Here is a 21,218-nt window from a genome sequence, read left to right on the forward strand (position 1 = left end):
AGTCGGGGCCACTCTTCGTGTTTCGAGACAGAAGCTGCTCGGAGCATATGGATAAACACCTGGTTGATCCTTTCACAGAGCCCATTTCCTTGAGGATGGTAAGCTATCGTTCCGAGCTTCTTACAATCATGCAGCTGGCAGAGTTCCTGGAACAACTGAGCTTCGAAGGCCGTCCCTCGATCAGTGAGGACTGCTTCGGGACACCCCAAGGGCTGGATCCAGTGGCTGTAGAAGAGTTATGCTGCCGTCTTGGCGGTCAGATCCTTGACGGGAACAACAACCACCCACTTAGAGTAATGTTCCACCATGGTCAAGGCATAGCAATAGCCAGATCCAGTGGGGGTCAGCTTCACATGGTCAAGGGCAACCATTTGATTAGGCCTCTCAGTATGGATGGGGTGCAAGGGTGCTCTTGCATCTTTTTGGGGGTTCCTGATGACATTGCACGTGGTGCATTCAGCACACCATATTTCGATGTCTCCTCGCATTCCTATCCAATAAAATCTTCGGCGAATAGTGGCCTCTGTCTAATGGATTCCAAAATGCCCCAACTGGTCGTGATATGCATTCAGGACCATAGCTGCATCTCTTCTGGGGATTACAATTTGATGCACCCGTTCTCCAGACACCGGGTTCAATGAGTTTCTGTATTGCAGCCCCTTATGGAGGAATAGGCGATTTCGCTGTCGCCACAGCTGTCTCAGTTCAAAGTCCCCTTGCTGCTTGTGGAGTCGAGTGGGCACCTTCTTGTGGAGGCAGTAATTCAAGAGGTCCCCTATGACCCAGTTTTCATCCTGCAGAGTCTTCCACGTGTATTGGTCTTCAGGGACTTCCAGAGGTCCGGGTTCGTCACCCTCTTGGGCCGTTAGAGCATTCTGGCTCATGAACCGTTGGTAGAAGGGTGGCATTTCCACATCTTCCCATTCGTCCCCTGCAGGGGGTTCTTCACCTGGGGCCATCCGGGAGAGAGCATCCGCATTGACATTGGATTTTCCACTGCAGTACTTAATACTGAAGTTATAATTGGCCAACCGGGAGACCCAGCACTGTTCAATAGCCCCCAACTTAGCAGCGTTCAAGTGGGCCAAGGGATTGTTGTCCATATAGATCGTGAAGGGGGTGGCCGCCAGATAATCCTTGAATTTTTCAGTGATGGCCCAGACCAGGGCCAAGAGCTCCAACTTGAAAGAGCTATAGTTGTCATCGTTCCTTTCCGCGCCTCGAAGATGACGGCTGGCGTAGGCTATTACCCTCTCTTTACCATCTTGGAGGTGAGATAAGATGGCTCCCAGTCCTTCGAAACTGGCCTCAGTATATAAGCGGAACGGCTTACCGTAGTCAGGATAGGCCAAGATAGGAGGTTCTGTAAGAAGGTACTTTAAAGCTCGGAAGGCAGTTTCTTGGTCTTCAGCCCATTGTGTCGGGAGCCTCCCATCATAATTTTCCTTGGCAGTACCCCTCGGTAAGGCAGTCAAGGGGCCAGCAATTTGTGCAAAGTGAGGGATGAAAAGTCGGTAGTAGCCGGCAAATCCCAGGAAACTTATGACGTCTCGTACTGTCTTGGGTGTAGGCCAGTTCCTCACAGCACTTCTTTTCTGGGGGTCAGGTTGGACACCATCGGCACTTACGACATGTCCTAGATAGTGCACTTGTGGCTTTAACAGGTGACATTTGGATGGCTTGACCTTCAGTCCTTGACGTATAAGGACCTGGAAAACTTCTCTTTTTTTTTTTAAATCTGATATTTTTATTAAGATCTAAAACATACAGGACCCTGACCCATTCCAAAAATCTGCCACCCAACCCAAACCTCTCCATCGCCTGCCTGAGGTAGCTACAATCTACCCTGTCGAAGGCCTTCATGGCATCTATCGACAGGATGGATCGGAGCCCCTACTCCGGCATATGAATATTAGCAGACAGCTTAATCAAATTATCATGACTATTTCGCCTCGGTACAAAGCCGGTTTGGTCAGTAGCAATAATTTTGTTACAAACCTTTGCCAATCTCATTGCCAAAACCTTGGCAATAGTTTTGGCATCTGAATTTAATAGAGAGATGGGTCTATATGAATCAGCTGAAAGAAGGTTCTTTCCCTTTTTTAACAGCAGAATTATGTTTGCTTCACGCATAGTCAATGGGAGAGACCTACTAATACAGGATTTTATTACAAGCAAGAGGCGAGTATTATAGTGCCAAATCTTTCTTTTAGTGAAAAAACAGCAGCAAAAGAGTTAACGGAAATAAGAAGAGAAAAAACACAGGTGAACGCAGGTGATAGCAGGTAGGTAATCAGTAAGGTATCCACCAATCAGCACACGGCATAGGTTATAAGAGGTATAGGCGTTCCTTAACCCCTTAAAGGGGTTATCCAGGGAAAAACTTTTTCTTTAAATATCAACTGGCTCCGGAAAGTTAAACAGATTTGTAAATTACTTCTATAAAAAAATCTTAATTCTTTCAGTACTTATGAGCTTCTGAAGTTTAGGTTGTTATTTTCTGTCTAAGTAATCTCTGATGACACGTGTCTCGGTAACCGCCCAGTTTAGAAGAGGTTTGCTATGGGAATTTGCTTCTAAACTGGGTGGTTCCCGCGAGATTCTCTCTCTGTCCCTCTCTCCACTATTCAGCATTACGCGCCCGTTACCTCACAGGCTCCTCAGACTGCGGCAGCGCTAGACGTGTCATTGGAGTCTTCAGATTCTCAGTATTTTCTCAAACTAGTTGTTTCTCTTTATTCATTTAGCCCTCTGGTTTTCCAATAGTCTCTTGCTGGACAAATATTAACCCCTTAAGGACCCAGCCATTTTACACCTTAGGACCCAGCCATTTTTTGCACATCTGACCACTGTCATTTTAAACATTAATAACTCTAGAATGCTTTTAGTTATCATTCTGATTTCGAGACTTTTTTCGTGACATATATTTTACTTTAACATAGTGGTAAATTTTTTTGGTAACTTGCATCCTTTCTTGGTGAAAAATCCCAAAATTTGATGAAAATTTTTAAAATTTAGCATTTTTCTAACTTTTAAGCTCTCTGCTTGTAAGGAAAATGGATATTCCAAATAATTTTTTTATTCACATATACAATATGTTCACTTTATGTTTGCATCATAAAATGTACATGTTTTTACTTTTGGAAGACACCAGAAGGCTTCAAAGTTCAGACGCAATTTTCCAATTTTTCACAAAATTTCCAAAATCACAATTTTTCAGGGACCAGTTCAGGTTTGAAGTGGATTTGAAGGGTCTTCATCTTAGAAATACCCCACAAATTATCCCATTATAAAAACTGCACCCCTCAAAGTATTCAAAATGACATTCAGTCAGCATTATAACCCTTTAGGTGTTTCACAGGAATAGCAGCAAAGTGAAGGAGAAAATTCACAATCTTCATTTTTTACACTCGTATGTTCTTGTAGACCCAATTTTTTTTATTTTTACATGGGGTAAAAGGAGAAAATGTATACTTATATTTGTAGCCCAATTTCTCTCGAGTAAGCACATACCTCATATGTTTATGTAAAGTGTTCGGCGGGCACAGTAGAGGGCTCAGAAGCGAAGGAGCGAAAAGGGGATTTTGGAGAGTACGTTTTTCTGAAATGGTTTTTGGGGGATATGTTGCATTTAGGAAGCCCCTATGGTGCCAGAACAGGAAAAAAAAACACATGGCATACAATTTTGGAAACTAGACCCCTTGAGGAACGTAACAAGGAATAAAGTGAGCCTTAATACCCCACAGGTGTTTCACGACTTTTGCATGTAAAAAAAGAAAAAGAAAATTTCACTAAAATGTGTGTTTCCCCCCAAATTTCACATTTTTGCAAGAGTTGATAGCAGAAAATACCCCCCAAAATTTGTAACCCCATCTCTTCTGAGTATGGAGGTACCCCATAAGTTGACCTGAAGTGCACTACGGGCGAACTACAATGCTCGGAAGAGAAGGAGTCATATTTGGCTTTTTGAGAGCAAATTTTGCTCGGGGGCATGTCGCATTTAGGAAGCCCCTATGGTGCCAGGACAGCAAAAAATACCCACATGGCATACCATTTTGGAAACTAGACCCCTTCAGGAACGTAACAAGGAATAAAGTGAGCCTTAATACCCCACAGGGGTTTCACGACTTTTGCATACGTACATTTTTTATTTTTATTTTCACTAAAATGTGTGTTTCCCCCCCCAAATTTCACATTTTTGCAAGGGTTAATAGCAGAAAATACCCCCCAAAATTTGTAACTTCATCTCTTCCGAGTATGGAGGTACCCCATAAGTTGACCTTAAGCGCACTACGGGCGAACTACAATGCTCAAGAGAAGGAGTCATATTTGGCTTTTTGAGAGCAAATTTTGCTCGGGAGGCATGTCGCATTTAGGAAGCCCCTATGTTGCCAGGACAGCAAAATAACCCCCACATGGCATACCATTTTTGAAACTAGACCCCTTGAGGAACATTACAAGGGGTACAGTGAGCATTTACCCCCCACTTGTGTCTGTCAAATCTTTGGAAAAGTGGGCTGTACAAAATTTTTAATGTGCACAGCCCACTGTTCCAAAGATCTGTCAGACACCAGTGGGGTGTCAATTCTCACTGCACCCCTAGTTTCCAAAATGGGGTCACATGTGCTTTTTTTTTTTTTTTTGCATTTGTCAAAACCGCTGTAACAATCAGCCACCCCTGTGCAAATCACCTCAAATGTACATGGTGCACTCTCCCTTCTGGGCCTTGTTGTGCGCCCCCAGAGCACTTTGTGCCCACATATGGGGTATCTCCGTAGTCGGGAGAAATTGCATTACAAATTTTGGGGGTCTTTTTTCTCTTTTACCTCTTGTCAAGATGAAAAGTATAGGGCAACACCAGCATGTTAGTGTACATTTTTTTTATTTTTTTACACTAAAATGCTGGTGTAGACCCCAACTTCACCTTTTCATAAGGGGTGAAAGTAGAAAAAGCCCCCCAAAATTTGTTAGGCCCTAAACTGTTGCCTTGAAATACGACAGGGCTCCAAAGTGAGAGCGCCATGTGCATTTGAGGCCTGAATTAGGGATTTGCATAGGGGTGGACATAGGGGTATTCTACGCCAGTGATTCCCAAACAGGGTGCCTCCAGCTGTTGCAAAACTCCCAGCATGCTTGGACAGTCAACGGCTGTCCGGCAATACTGGGAGTTGTTGTTTTGCAACAGCTGGAGGCTCCATTTTGAAAACAGTAGCGTACCAGACGTTTTTCATTATTATTGGAGAGGGGGGCTGTGTAGGGGTATGTGTATATGTAGTGTTTTTTACTTTTTATTTTATTTTGTGTTAGTGTAGTGTAGTGTTTTTAGGGTACAGTCACACGGGCGGGGGATTACAGCGAGTTTCCCGCTGCGAGTTTGAGCTGCCGCACAAAATTTGCTGCATCGCAAACTTGCAGCCTGATACTCACTTTAAGCCCCTGCCCATGTGAATGTACCCTGTACATTCACAGGGGGGGGGGGGGGGGGGGGCAATCTCCAGCTGTTGCAAAGCTACAACTTCCAGCATGCACAGTCTATCAGTGCATGCTGGTAGTTATAGTTTTGCAACAGCTGGAGGCACACGGGTTGGGAAACGCTGAGTTAGGAAACAGACAATGTTTCCCAACCAGTGTGCCTCCAGTTGTTGCAAAACCACAACTCCAAACATTCTCAGGCATGCTGGAAGTAGTAGTTCGGCGACATCTTTAGAGCCAGATGTTGCCGAACTACATCTCCCAGCATACTTGGAGTTGTAGTTTTGCAACATCTGGAGGACTACAGTTTGCAGACTACTAATACAGTGGTTCCCAATCTGTGCCCTTCCAGATGTTGCAAAACTACAACTCCAAGTATGCCAAAACTGTCCAAAACTGTGGCCCCCCTCGGCGTTTGCCCTGGATCCCTGCTGAAGGATTTCAGCAGGGATCCGCTTGCGATCTCCACCAGGTGAGCGGCGGAGACCAGGAAAAGACCATGACGTATGCATACGTCATGGGTCCTTAAGGGGTTAAAAATATTACTTGGCATTAATATTAATAATATATTACCTTTCTGTCATTGACATTGTGTCCCAGTCACTGCCACACATTAGACTTGTGCACTACAAAATTTTTTGTTTTGTTTCGTTTCGTTTTGGAAAAAACTTTTCAGTTCGGCAATATTTTCGGTTTTGATTCTTCGGATACATTCAGTATTCGGGTGTTCGGGGCTGATTTTTTTTCGGATACATTCGGTATTCGGGTGTTTGGGGTTGATTTTTTTCGGATACATTCGGTATTCAGGTACATTCGGTAAATCTTTTTATTCTTTTTTTGGACTTTAGCGATCCTAAAAAATTATGGAGATGCCTTTTTTATTAAAATTTCGTAGGGTACCATAAAAAAATCATAATAAAAAAGATACAGTAGTGATGGAAAAAATTGTATCTAACGAAATGTATCTTTTTTATTATGAAATGTTTATTAATTTTTAAACAGGGATCAATTTATGTGAGCGGGTAAAGCACTAAAAATGTAGCCGACAATAATGAAAATGTAGTGTGTGCGTGTTTTTCACTTTTTTTTTAAAACATTTTTTAGGTAGTACTACAACTCCCAGCATGGAACACACTCTTCCATGTTGGGAGTAGTAGTTACCTGTACTAATTGACAGATCGCTGGGGTCCCTTGCGATCTTCTTGTATAGATGGGGCGGCAGCTCTTCTATGGTCCCCTGCACTCACGTATATATACACATATTCATATTTCCCGCAGAGCTGTGATATGTCTCGCTACGATATGTCTATTAATGCAGGTACTACAGCTCCCAGCATGGAGCAGAGTGTGCTCCATGTTGGGACTAGTGTTGCTCGCGAATATTCGCAATGCGAATTTTATTCGCGAATATCGCATATTCGCGAATTCGCGAATATTTGCGAATATAGCACTATATATTCGTAATTCTGAATATTCATTTTTTTTTTTTTTTTTAAATCACAGTACACATCACAGTGATCATCCCTCTCTGCTTCCAGCTTGTGTGGTGTAAAGAAGGCTCTAATACTACTGTGTGAGACTGGTGAATGAAGTTTCGCATATGCGAAAATTTGCATATGCTAATTTTCATATATGCGAATTTTCGCTTACGATGGTTTTTGTATATGCTGATTTATGCATATGTTAATTATCGCATATGCGAATTTTTCACATATGCGACAATAAAACGAGAATATTACGAATATGCAAATATTCGCGAATATATGACGAATACTGTATTCGTCCATATATTCGCGAATATTCGCGAATATTCGCGAATTCGAATATGGCCTATGGCGCTCAACACTAGTTGGGACTATTAGTACCTGCAGTAAGGGACAGATCCCAGCAGATGTCACTCCTCCTGACACCTTCTGCAATTTCCTGATGTGAACGTCGGGATCAGCTGTTCTCATGGCTACAGAGCCGGGAGAACAGCTGACGCTGAGCCGTAGGTATACCTGGTATATCTACTGCCCAGCCATAACTTACAGTGAGCCTGCACTGTGCATACAGTATACACATTGCTGGCTCACTTAACCCCTTGCTGAGCTGTGCGCTATGCGCAAGCCCAGCAAGGGAAGAGTGAACTTACACTGCTGGACAGTGCAGGTTAACCCTTTGGGCGGTATACACTATATACAGCTATCTATAGATAGCTGTATATAGTGTATACAGAAGAAGAAGTCCGCTTACTTCTCTCGAGTACCGGGCAGGTCTGTGTAGCTCCGCCCCTAGTGATGATGTCATTAGGGGGCGGGGCTACAGAAGCGAACTAGGCTAGTTAATCTGAAGCTCTGTTCACATTGTCCGTTTTGTATAATGTGAAAAGACCCTTCTGGCAGTGTCTACCCAGACAGGGAGACTCCAGCTGTTGCTAAACTACAACTCCCAGCATGCCCAGACAGCCAAAGGCTGTCTGGGCATGCTAGGAGTTGTAGTTTTGCACCAATTGGTTTGGGTAGACATTGCATCATGGGTGCTCTCGCCAGCGGTCAGCGGCAAAAATGTCATAACCATTTTTTTGTGTTTTTTTTCTTCTCGTTTCAGATCCGTGTATGCAGAGGATTACTGCGGATTCGATGGATTACGGTGGATTATTATTATTTTTTTTTTTAATAAAATGGTTAACGAGGGCTGTGGGGGAGTGTTTTTTTAAATAAAATAATTTTTCCAATGTGTTGTGTTTTTTTTAATGAATTTTCAGGGTTTGTAGTGGAAGCTGGTCTTATTGACTGAATCCATTACTAAGCCAGGGCTTAGCGCTAGCCCCAAAAACAGCTAGCGCTAGCCCCAATTATTACCCCGGTACCCACCGCATCAGGGGTGCCGGGAAGAGCCGGTACCAACAGACCCGGAGCGTCAAAAATTGTGCTCCTGGGCCTAGGCGGTAACAGGCTGGTGTTATTTAGGCTGGGGAGGGCCAGTAACAATGGTCCCCGCCCACCCTGGTAACGTCAGGCTGTTGCTGTTTGGTTGGTATTGTGCTGAGAATGAAAATACGGGGAACCCTATACGTTTTTTTTTATTTTTTTATTTAAATAGTTGTAGTTCTGTAACATCTGTCCCTTCAGATTTAGCAATTTTCATGACATTTTTGAAAATTGCTTCTCTACTTTGAAGCCCTCTAATTTTAAAAAAAAGCTAAAATATGTCCATTTTATGATGCCAACATAAAGTGAACATATTGTACTTGTGAAGAAAAATAAAATTTATTGTGAATATCAATTTTCCTTACAAGTAGAGAGCTTCAAAGTTAGAAAAATGCAAAATTTTCAAAATTTTTATTAAATTTGGCGATTTTTCACCAAAAAAGGATGCAAGTAACGCCGAAAATTTACCACCAAAATAAAATAGAATATGTCACGAAAAAACAATCTCAGAATCAGAATATTCGGTAAAAGTTTTTTCGCGTTATTAATTCGTAAAGTGACGGTGGTCAGAATTGCGAAAAAGGGCCCAGTCCTTAAGGTGAAAAAGGGTTGCGTCCTTAAGGGGTTAAGAAACACCTTATTTTCTGTCCGCCAATACAAAATTCTCTAATAGTGCCCCTCCCGAGACTAGACTCTGGATCCGCCCCTGGTTGTGGTTAAACTTTACTTTCCTGGAAAAGTTTCTGAGTTGCCCATAGCAACCAATCAGATTGCTTCCTTCATTTTTCAGAGGCCTTTTCAAAAATGAAAGAAGCAATCTGATTGGTTGCTATGGGCAACAGCACAACTCTTCCTCTGCACTGGTTTTGCTGAATCTCCCCCATAGAGGAAGATTTATCAAAACCCAAAACCTGTCCAGAGGAAAAGTTTCTGAGTTGCCCATAGCAACCAATCAGATCGCTTCTTTAATTTTTCATAGGCTTTTTCAAGAATAAAAGAAGCAATCTGATTGGTTGCTATGGGGATCTCAGCAGCTTTTCCACTGGTCAGGTTTTGATAAATCTCTCTCTATGGGGGAGATTCATCAAAACCAGTGTAGAGGAAGAGTTATGCAGTTGCCCATAGCAACCAATCAGATTGCTTCTTTCATTTTTGAAAAGACCTCTGAAAAATGAAGGAAGCAATCTGATTGGTTGCTTTGGGCAACTCAGAAACTTTTCCAGAAATGGAGGATGCTAACTTTTTGTATCTTATATGGAATTATTTCTATATTCATACATTTTGGAATCATCGATCTTATTGAAAAAAGGTATAACATTAAGATCGAACGAGACCCTTAGATGCTTATCCTTGGAGATGTCGGGGAGTCTATATATAAGAAAAGTTTAATTAGACTATTTCCTTATGCAAAGTTGCTGTCCGGGCATGCTGGGAGTTGTGGTTTTGCAGTGGTTGGGGGTTCACAGCTTAGAGACCACTGCTATAGAGGGTGCAAATGTATCCGAGCCCTGGAACTCAAATAATGTGAAATATGAGATGATCAAAATGGAGCCCCTGCACTAATTACTTGGGTTCTGGGGTCTGTAAGGTCCATAGTAGAAACATCAGGTTCTGTCCATAGCAGATACTAAATCATGGCAGCTCTAAGAAACAAGCAGTCATCGTGACATCAGACATGTGATGTCATAGACAGCTGGAGTCCTGACATTCCACTGACAGCCGCCCGAGCCTTCATTCTGTAGATTGGTACAGTGCGATTAGCAACTTCTATTTCTTCTTCTTGACTGAGATGGAGCTAAAAGGTTTGGGGTTCGTCCCCCTTCTGTTGGCGTTTTGGTGTGCGGCCTGGCTTGCCACCAGCTACATCGTGACGGTCGTCCTCGGCCATGCCGCCTCGCCACTGATGCACATCAGGTAAGATAAACAAGCACAAGATTCTTATTTCATGGGTTGGGAGTGAGGAAATATCCACAATAACATTGGTTTCTTTTCCTTCACAGTGACGTGGGAAATTTCTTTCCCGAAAACATATTATTGAGAATTGGTTTCATAGGGACATCCATTGGCACTTTGGTACTAACCTTTCTTATTTATAAGTATATGGTTATGCATACTGAAGAGTTTAGGGGTCATCAGGTCCTGATCCAGAGGATCCTGCTCGCCATTGTGTGGGCCTCCTGTTTTGGTACAGCTGTCATGCATGTATTGTCCCCCGAAGAATATCCCAGGATACACTTTGTCAGCATGGTAATTTCCATTACATGTGAAGCCTTATACTACCTTGGGCAGTCCATCCAGATGTATAAATTACCAGGAGCAAAAAAAGTCATCCACCATAGTAGATGCACCTGCTGTGGCCTGGCTTTTACCTGCGCAATTTTCTACTTTGGATATAAAACATTACAGGAATTATTCTATGATGATGAAGACTGGGACGAGATCCGTGAAATCACCACCATAATCATCGAGTGGGTGATGCTTCTACTGATCCTGATAAACATCGTGACCTATTATTCCACCATGCAGAGGTTAATGTTAACCGTCTCCAGGAACAGCTGCAAACTCTCTCTTAGAGTAAGAATTGATGACTTCGGGGTGTAGACCACCACGAGGGCCATCAAGTGGACTTCTGGGAGAGATACTGCACAGGACACGGAAAAACCATAAAAAAAAATAATATGAGCTGGTAATATTACCTATACAAAAAAAATAAAAAACATAAAAGAAAAATATTGGTGTGTGACGTGTAATACCTACCGTATATACTCGAGTATAAGCCGAGTTTTTCAGCACCATTTTTCGTGCTGAAAACGCCCCCCTCGGCTTATAACTCTCCGCCTGTCAATCCCTTCTCAGTGGTCTTCAACCTGCGGACCTCCAGATGATGCAAAACTACAACTCCCAGCATGCTCAGGCATGCTGAGTGTTGTAGTTTTGAAACCTCTGGAGGTCCGCAGGTTGAAGACCACTGCGGCCTTCGTCATCATCCAGCCCCCTCCTTTTGTTTTGTACTCACCTCCCCTCGGTGGGAAGGAAGGGTTAGCTGGTTCGGGCCTTCTATGGTGCAGGGACCATCCGGTGGGGAGGGTTAGTCGTTGCGGGCTGTCCATTTTCACCAGGGGGCCCTCTTTTCCACGCTTCGGGTCCGGTCACGGACTAGTGACGTTGCCTTGATGACGACGCACAGGTACGTTCATGTACAATGTCCCTGTGCATCGTCGTCAGGGCAACGTCACTAGGACCAGCTCACCCTAACTTCCTGCCGAGGGGAGGCGAGTACAAAACAAAAAGGTGAGGGGGGGGGGGGGGCTGGATGATGACGAAGGCCGCAGTGGTCTTCTACCTGCGGACCTCCAGAGGTTTCAAAACTACAAATCCCAGCATGCCCGGACAGCTGATGGCTGTCCGGGCATGCTGGGAGTTGTAGTTTTGCAACATCTGGAGGCCCGCCGGTTGAAGACCACTGATGAAGGGATTGACAGGCGGTGATGATGAGGGGGGGGGATGATGATGAAGGGGGGTCTGGATGATGAAGAAGGCCGCAGTGGTCTTCAACCTGCGGACCTCCAGAGGTTTCAAAACTTCAACTCCCAGCATACCCAGACAGCCGATGGCTGTCCGGGCATGCTGGGAGTTGTAGTTTTGCAACATCTGGAGGTCCGCAGGTTGAAGACCACTAATGAAGGGATTGACAGGCGGTGATGATGCAGGGGGTGGGATGATGACGGGGGTCTGGATGATTACATGGGGGGGTTGATGTATTTCCCACCCTAGGCTTACAGTCGAGTCAATAACTTTTCCTGGGTTTTTGGGGTGAAATTAGGGGCCTCGGCTTATATTCGGGTCTGGTTAGAAAACCAGAATCAAATTCATCAGATTCTTTTCATTTGACCGAATGGAATGTTCTTCTTCCATTGTTTCCGATGGCAACTGTTAAAGTCGAGGTAGCTGTTTGCATCCACCTTCTCAAAATAGGTGGCAGTATGCAAACAGCCATCCGGAATATAGATATTTAAATCCAGGAACTCAAATTTTTTGGGGTACTGATGCAGCTCTGCCTTTGGCAATCTCTGGCTCTGCCATAGCGCTTTTTTTGAAGGGGCGTGTCGGCTGCCGCTTCGTCTTGTGGTCAACACGCGCTATCTGGCCAGAGAGCCAGGGCCCCATACAGGAGATCGCGGGGGCCCACCAGCGGTCGGACCCCCTGCAATCTGAAACTTATCCCCTATCCTTGGGATAGGGGATGCTTTTCAGCACTGGACTACTCCTTTAATGGCCTCCAAAATGAAGTTCCTCTGATGTATGGGCATCAAGGGATCTTCCACTAAAAAAGATGACACAGCTTCCACTCCTCTGTCATGTGGTATATTGCTATATAATGATGCAACATCTAGTGTTGCCCACATATAGTCCTCTTCCCGTATGATATCTCCCAATAGGGTTAATAAATGCCCTTTATCTCTGAGGTATGCTGGTAAAGAGACCCCACATTTCTGTAACTGATGGTCTATATATTCAGATAAACATCAGGCAACTATCGGACAACAAGGGGATTTTTTTTTCCCGGTCTTTATGTACCTTAGGTAGAGAATAAAAATAAGGTACATTTGGGTTGGTTTTAAATATATATCATGTTTTTCCCTCTTAACCCCTTAAGGACGCAGGACGTAAATGTACGTCCTGGTGAGGTGGTACTTAACGCACCACGACGTACATTTACGTCCTAAGCATAACCGCGGGCATCGGAGCGATGCCCGTGTCATGCGCGGCTGATCCCGGCTGCTAATCGCAGCCAGGGACCCGCCGGCAATGGCCGACGCCCGCGATCTCGCGGGCGTCCGCCATTAACCCCTCAGGTGCCGGGATCAATACAGATCCCGGCATCTGCGGGAGTTCGCGTTTAAAATGAACGATCGGATCGCCCGCAGCGCTGCTGCGGGGATCCGATCATTCATAACGCCGCACGGAGGTCCCCTCTCCTTCCTCCGTGCGGCTCCTGGCGTCTCCTGCTCTGGTCTGTGATCGAGCAGACCAGAGCAGGAGATGACCGATAATACTGATCTGTTCTATGTCCTATACATAGAACAGATCAGTATTAGCAATCATGGTATTGCTATGAATAGTCCCCTATGGGGACTATTCAAGTGTAAAAAAAAATGTAAAAAAATGTAAAAGTAAAAGTAAAAAAAAAGTGAAAAATCCCCTCCCCCAATAAAAAAGTAAAACGTCCGTTTTTTCCTATTTTACCCCCAAAAAGCGTAAAAAACATTTTTTATAGACATATTTGGTATCGCCGCGTGCGTAAATGTCCGAACTATTAAAATAAAATGTTAATGATCCCGTACGGTGAACGGCGTGAACGAAAAAAATTTTAAAAAGTCCAAAATTCCTACTTTTTTAATACATTTTATTAAAAAAAAAATTATAAAAAATGTATTAAAAGTTTTTTATATACAAATGTGGTATCAAAAAAAAGTACAGATCATGGCGCATAAAATGAGCCCCCATACCGCCGCTTATACGGAAAAATAAAAAAGTTATAGGTCATCAAAATAAAGGGATTATAAACGTACTAATTTGGTTAAAAAGTTTGTGATTTTTTTTAAGCGCAACAATAATATAAAAGTATGTAATAATGGGTATCATTTTAATCGTATTGACCCTCAGAATAAAGAACACACGTCATTTTTACCATAAATTGTACGGCGTGAAAACAAAACCTTCCAAAATTAGCAAAATTGCGTTTTTCGTTTTAATTTCCCCACAAAAATAGTGTTTTTTGGTTGCGCCATACATTTCATGATATAATGAGTGATGTCATTACAAAGGACAACTGGTCACGCAAAAAATAAGCCCTCATACTAGTCTGTGGATGAAAATATAAAAGAGTTAGGATTTTTAGAAGGCGAGGAGGAAAAAATGAAAACGTAAAAATTAAATTGTCTGAGTCCTTAAGGCCAAAATGGGCTGAGTCCTTAAGGGGTTAAAGGGGTACTCCGCACCTAGACATCTTATCCCCTCTCCAGAGGACCCCCGTGATCTTGGTTGCGGCACCCTGCTGTCAGCAAACTTGCTCTGTGCGTCATGACGGGTGATACAGAGGCCAGAACATCGGCATAGCCATTGACTGTCCTGGCACGCTGGGAGTTTTGCAACAGCTGGAGACACCCAATTTGGGAAGCACTGCCGTAGGGTAATTTGGTGGTGGATGCAAATCCCTAATTTAGGCCTCAAATGCGCATGGTGCTCTTTCACTTTGGAGCCCTCTCATATTTCAAGGGAACAGTTATGGGTTACAAATTTTTTTTCTCTTCTTTTACCCCTTAAGAAAAGGTAAATTTGGCGTCTACACCAGCATGTTAGTGTAAATAAATTACATGTTTTACACTAACATGCTGGTGTTGCCCCATACTTTTAATTTTCACAAGAGGTAAAAGGAAAAAAAATTGTATATTTTGACGCAAAGTGCTCTGCAGGCGCATAACATGGCTCAGAAGGGAGAGTGTACCATATACATTTGAGGCCTAAAGTCACAGCAGTTCTGACATAAACATAAAAAAAACACCCACATGTGACCCCATTTTGAAAACTACATCCCTCACGTAAAGTAACAAGGGGTATAGTGAGCCTTAACATCCCACAAGAGTTTGACAAATTGGAGGTGAAAATAAAAAAAAATTAACATTTTTTTTACTAAAATGCAGATGTTACCCCGATTTTATCATTTTCCCAAGGGGTAATAGGAGAAAAAGCCCTGCAAAATTTGTAACCCCATTTCTTCTGAGTCAGAAAATACCCCACATGTGGATGTAAAGTGCTCTGCGGGTGAACTACAGGGCTCAGAAGAGAAGGAGCGCCATTGGGCTTTTGGAGAGAGAATCTGGCTGAAATTGAAGGCCATGTGCGTTTAGGCCTCCATGGTGCCGGAACAGTGACCCCCCCCCCCTACATCTGACCCCATTTTGGAAACTACACCCCTAATAAGAGGTGCAGTGAGCATTTAAACCTCACATGTGTCTGATAGATTTTTTGAGCAGTGGTCTGTGAAAATGAAAACTGAAAATTTTTCATTTGTACAGCCCACTGTTCCAAAGATCTGTCAAATGCCAGTGGGGGAAAACCCCTTAAGGAACCAGCCCATTTTCACCTTAACCCGATAACGACCATGGACGAGTATAGACGTCCAGGTTGGCGGGCGTTCCCGCACCTGGACGTCTATACTCGTCCATTATTCTCGTGGGTGCTGCCCAGTGCACCCACGAGATCGCGGCAGGGACTCGGCTGTATTACACAGCCGGGACCCTGCTGCACTGCCAGGACCGAAGTAAACTTCGGTCCCGGTAGTTTTAACCCTTACAGCCGCGGTCGGAAGTGACCGCGGGCTGTAAGAGTTATGACAGAGGGAGGGAGCTCCCTCTGTCTCCTCTGCAGCACCCCGCAGCGCGATCGCGGGGTGCTGTGTGTGTCTGCGGCTGGCTGGGGCCTGCCGCACTGCCGGGAGTGAAGTTCACTTCACTCCCGGCAGTTTAACTCTTACAGCCGCGGTCAGAAGTGATCGCGGCTGTAAGGAGTTCTGACAGAGGGAGGGGGCTCCCTCTGTCTCCTCTGCAGCACCCCGCAGCGCGATCGCGGAGTGCTGTGTGTGGCCGCACTGCCGGGAGTGAAGTTCACTTCACTCCCGACAGTTTAACCCCTACAGCCGCGGTCAGAAGTGACCGCGTGCTGTAAGGAGTTCTGACAGAGGGAGGGGGCTCCCTCTGTCTCTCCTGCAGCACCCCGCATCGCGATCGCGGGGTGCTGCTGCATACCTGGGCTGCCGGGGGTCCTACAAAGACCCCCAGGTCTGCCCTGGGTATTGCCTGCCAGTGAAATATGCTGCCTGCTAGTGAAAACTGGCAGGCAGCATATAACTGCAATGCTTTGGAATACTAAGTATTCCAAAGCATTAAAAAGTGTAAAAATAAATAAATAAATAAAATAAAAGTGTAAAAATAAATAAAAATTTAATAAAAGTGTAAAAAAAAATATATATTAAAAATACATTTATTAAATGAATCCAATAAAAAAAAAAAAGCATAATGTGTAGGATCGCATTGGCGGACATCTGCAGCATGTAATATGCTGCGGATGTCCGCCACGTGATCCTACACATTATGCAGCAGTCACGGTAATGAGCTCCCTGCTGCGGCTGGGTAGCTTTGTGCGTCCACTCATAGCGGCGGATTTTCCGCCAGCAGTCATGAGCGGACACACTGAGCTACCCAGCCGCAGCAGTAATGGATATATTCGCCATGAGCGGGTGCTTATTCCCACAACATGGCGGATATATCCATCAGGAGCCTTAACTGTCACAGACAGACGCGTTATACTGCCAGCCGACCAGCCAATAACTTGTAGGGGTGCGGTATATAAATGGGGTCACTTGTGGGGGTGGGGGTACTGTTCTGCCCTGAAAGCCAAATGGCGCTCCTCTCCTTCTGAGTCCTACCACGCGGCCAAGGAACCATATATGGCCAAATAGGGGGTATTTCCGAACATGGGACAAGCAGCTAAATAAAATATAGGGTGCATTTCTCTCAATATCAGAACTGATGTACAAAAAATATGCCCCCCAAATGATGCATTTGTGAAAAATTGCAATTTTCGAATTTTTAACACTGACTTTGTAATAATTCCTGCCAAAAAACTATGGTGTTAAAATACTCACTGTACCCCCTAGCGAATACCTTAAGGGGTCTAGTTTTTAAAATGGGGTCATTTGGGGGGGGGGGTGTTCCTATGTTCTACTACCTTTTAATTTCTGCAAACCTTGCATAGCACATAAAAAATATGTACTTTTCAAATTTTCAAAATTTTCAAAATTTCAAGTTAAATTGTTAGGGTTCTAACTAATTTAAAATGTTAATTAAAAACTAAAACATGACGTCAAAATAAAGTAGACATCTGAAAGTATAAGTTTCATAAACTATTTGGTCAGTATGTGTAAATATATGCAACCAATTAGTGTTAAAATAGCAAAAAATCGTAATTTTTTGTAAAAATTTCATGATTTTTTGCATTGTAAAAAAAAACTACAAATGATATCGGCCTACTTTTACTATGTACATGAAGGACAACTTGTGACAAAAAAACAATGTCAGAATTATCGTGATTGGCAAAACGTTACCAGAGTTATTCTCTAATAAAGACAGACATCCCCGATTTGAAAAAACAGGCCTGGTCTTTCAGGGGCGTACAGGTTTATTTGCATTGGTCCTTAAGGGGTTAAGGATGCAGCCATTTTTTGCACATCTGACCACAGTAACTTTAAGGCTAGGTTCACACTATGGATTCTCTGGGAAGAATTTCTGCTGGAGATTTAGACGGCGGCACTAAGACCGCACAGACTGCATTGCCGTCACCATAGATGGCAATGCATTTTTGGGTGGATCTTTTGGGAGATCTGCTCAAAAATGCATTGACATCTATGGGGACGACAATGCAGTCTGCGGGGTCCTAGTGCTGCCATCTTGATCTCCGGCAGAAATTCTGCCCAGAAATTCCACAGTGTGAACCCAGCCTAAGCATTAATAACTCTGGGATGCTTCTACTTTTCATTCTGATTCCGAGATAGTTTTTTGTGACATATTCTACTTCATGTTAGTGGTAAATTTTTGTCGATACTTGCATCATTTCTTGGTGAAAAATTTAAAAATTTTATGGAAAAATTTAAAATTTTGCATTTTTCCAACTTTAAAGCTCTCTGCTTGTAACAAAAACAGGCATTCCAAATAAATTATACCGTATTTATCGTGGTATACCACGCACCGCTTCTCTCCCCCTGCCTTTCCTGGGGTCTAGAGCCCTGCTGCCGGCCCTTCTCTCCCCCTGGCTATCGACGCCGCTGCCCGTTCTGTCCCCCTGACTATCGGTACCGGCGCCCCATTGCCGGCGCCGATAGCCAGGGTGAAAGAAGCGGCACCGACAGCCAGGTGGAGAGAAGGGGCAGCGGCACCCATTGCCGGCGCCGCTGCCCCGTTGCCTCCCCCCATCCCCGGTGGCATAATTACCTGGGTCGGGTCCGCGCTGCTGCAGGCCTCCTGCGTGCGTCCCCTGCGTCGTTGCTATGCACGGTGCGGCGCACTGACGTCATGCGCCGCGCCGTGCAGCGCATAGCAACGACTAAGGGGACGCACGCTGGAGGCCTGCAGCAGCGCGGACCCGACCCAGGTAATTATGCCACCGGGGATGGGGGGAGGCAACAGGGCAGCGGCGCCGGCAATGGGTGCCGCTGCCCTTTCTCTCCCCCTGGCTACCGGCGCCGGTACCGATAGTCAGGGGGACAGAACGGGCAGCGGCGCCGATAACCAGGGGGTGAGAAGGGCCGGCAGCAGGGCTCTAGACCCCAGGGAAGGCAGGGGGAGAGAAGGGGGCAGCGACGGCCTCTCTCCCCCTGCCTTTCCTGGGGCGGTATCGGCGTATAACACGCACATAGACTTTAGGCTAAAAATTTTAGCCTAAAAAGTGCGTGTTATACGCCGATAAATACGGTATATTGATTCACAAATACAATATGTCTACTTTATATTTTCATCATAAAGTTGACATATTTTTACTTTTAGAAGACATCAGAGGGCTTCAAAGTTCAGCAGCAATTTTCCAATTTTTCACAAAATTTTCAAAATCGGAATTTTTCAGGGACCAGTTCAATTTTGAAGTGGATTTGAAGGGCCTTCATATTAGAAATACCACATAAATGAGCCCATTATAAAAACTGCACCCCTCAACGTATCCAAAATGACATTCAGTAAGTGTGTTAACCCTTTAGATGTTTCACAGGAATAGCAGCAAAGTGAAGGAGGAAATTCAAAATCTCCATTTTTTACACTCGCATGTTCTTGTAGACCCAGTTTTTGAATTTTTACAAGGGGTAATAGGAAAAAAAGCCCCCAAAAATTTGTAACCCAATTTCTCTCGAGTAAGGAAATACCTCATATGTGTATGTCAAGTGTTCAGCGGGCGCAGTAGAGGGCTCAGAAGGGAAGGAACAACAATGGGATTTTGGAGAGTGAATTTTGCTGGAATGGTTTTTGGGGGGCATGTCGCCCCTATGGTGCCAGAACAGCAGAAAACCCCCAAATGGTATACCTTTTTGGAAACTACACCCCTCAAGGCACGTAACAAGGGGTCCAGTTAGCCTTAAGACTAGAGATGAGCGGATCGAAGTTGACGAACCCGAATTTGTTACGAATTTCATGAAAAATTAGTTTAGCAACGAATACGAATATTGCCGCGATTCCATCACACGAATCGCTTCATTAAACTCCATTTTACAGCGTTCCAGGCTATTGGAGAGCTAAGATGGCGGATCCACATGTGAGTACATGGGGCAGGGGATTATGGGAGGGCGGGAATGAAGGTAGGCGGTCTGACCCTGAACCACATGTGAGATGTAGCCTATCAGTGTTCACTGACCCCTGTGATGTCACAGGCCCTATATAATCGGCGGCCATCTTGCCTCTCTTCATTTCATCTATGCACTCAGATGGAGAGGACGGGACTGCGTGTGTGTGAATAGCTCATACCACAGCGTTACACTGCAACTGCTAGTCACATCAGCATTAGGGAAAGACAGGAGTGCAGAGTGCTGTGCTGGACTGCTGAGACACAATTAGCTCCTAGCAGGCTATAACTACCCCTCCCCCTTACTACAATAAATACTTAAATAATAACTGACACAACAACAATTTAACTTTTCCGTGGGTGGGGATCGGCAACAGCTTTATTTATAAAATTACTTATATAAATAACAATTTAACTGTAACAAAGACACCGATTGGCTTCTTACCAACCCGAGAGGTGCTGCCACACCGTCCTGTGTGGAGGTCTACCCCGGGTTGACCCCGCTTTCACCGTCTTCTTACCGCCAAGCTGTGACTTACAATAAACAAAGATACAAAAAGGGAGGGAGGGAGGGCAAAACTCCGGGTCCTGGGCAGATTGAGGGGGGAAGGGAGGCACCACAGCTATAAATACCCAGGGGAGGGCCTCTGAAAGCCCGGGAAACTATTAAACCCCTGATTGGTGCACTCCTTCCTCCCCCCACCCATGGGACATACCACTGTAGCCATTTGCAAGTTTTACAGGCGGGGGAGGGGGCTAAAAACCTTGCCTGTATATTTCTTAACCTCTTACTGCTCACCAGTCAGGGGGCAAGCTAGTTATGCACAGCTTGCCCCTCCAGACTGCTGAGACACAATTAGCTCCTAGCAGGCTATAACTACCCCTCCCCCTTACTACAATAAATACTTAAATAATAACTGACACAACAACAATTTAACTTTTCCGTGGGTGGGGATCGGCCACAGCTTTATTTATAAAATTACTTATATAAATAACAATTTAACTGTAACAAAGACACCGATTGGCTTCTTACCAACCCGAGAGGTGCTGCCACACCGTCCTGTGTGGAGGTCTACCCCGGGTTGACCCCGCTTTCACCGTCTTCTTACCGCCACGGAGGAGACCAGTTAGCCCTACACTGGGCTCCGACCCCCACCCAAGAGATAGTGGATAGCCAACACCTGGGGCCACCTCCAGCCCCCCAGCACACCCAACACATTTCCTCTCCAGGAAATCCGCTCAGCGCTTTTCCTCTCCAGGAAATCCGCTCAACACTTTTCCACTCCAGGAAATCCGCTCAACACTTTTCCTCTCCAGGAAATCCGCTCAACACTTTTCCTCTCCAGGAAATCCGCTCAACACTTTTCCTCTCCAGGAAATCCGGGTACCTGCCACCAGGACCAATTTTATAAATTTTTTTTTTTTTTTTTTTTAATAACCCGTGTGAACTCA

Source organism: Hyla sarda (genome assembly GCF_029499605.1).
Source record: "Hyla sarda isolate aHylSar1 chromosome 1 unlocalized genomic scaffold, aHylSar1.hap1 SUPER_1_unloc_18, whole genome shotgun sequence".
Classification (NCBI taxonomy): Eukaryota; Metazoa; Chordata; class Amphibia; order Anura; family Hylidae; genus Hyla; species Hyla sarda.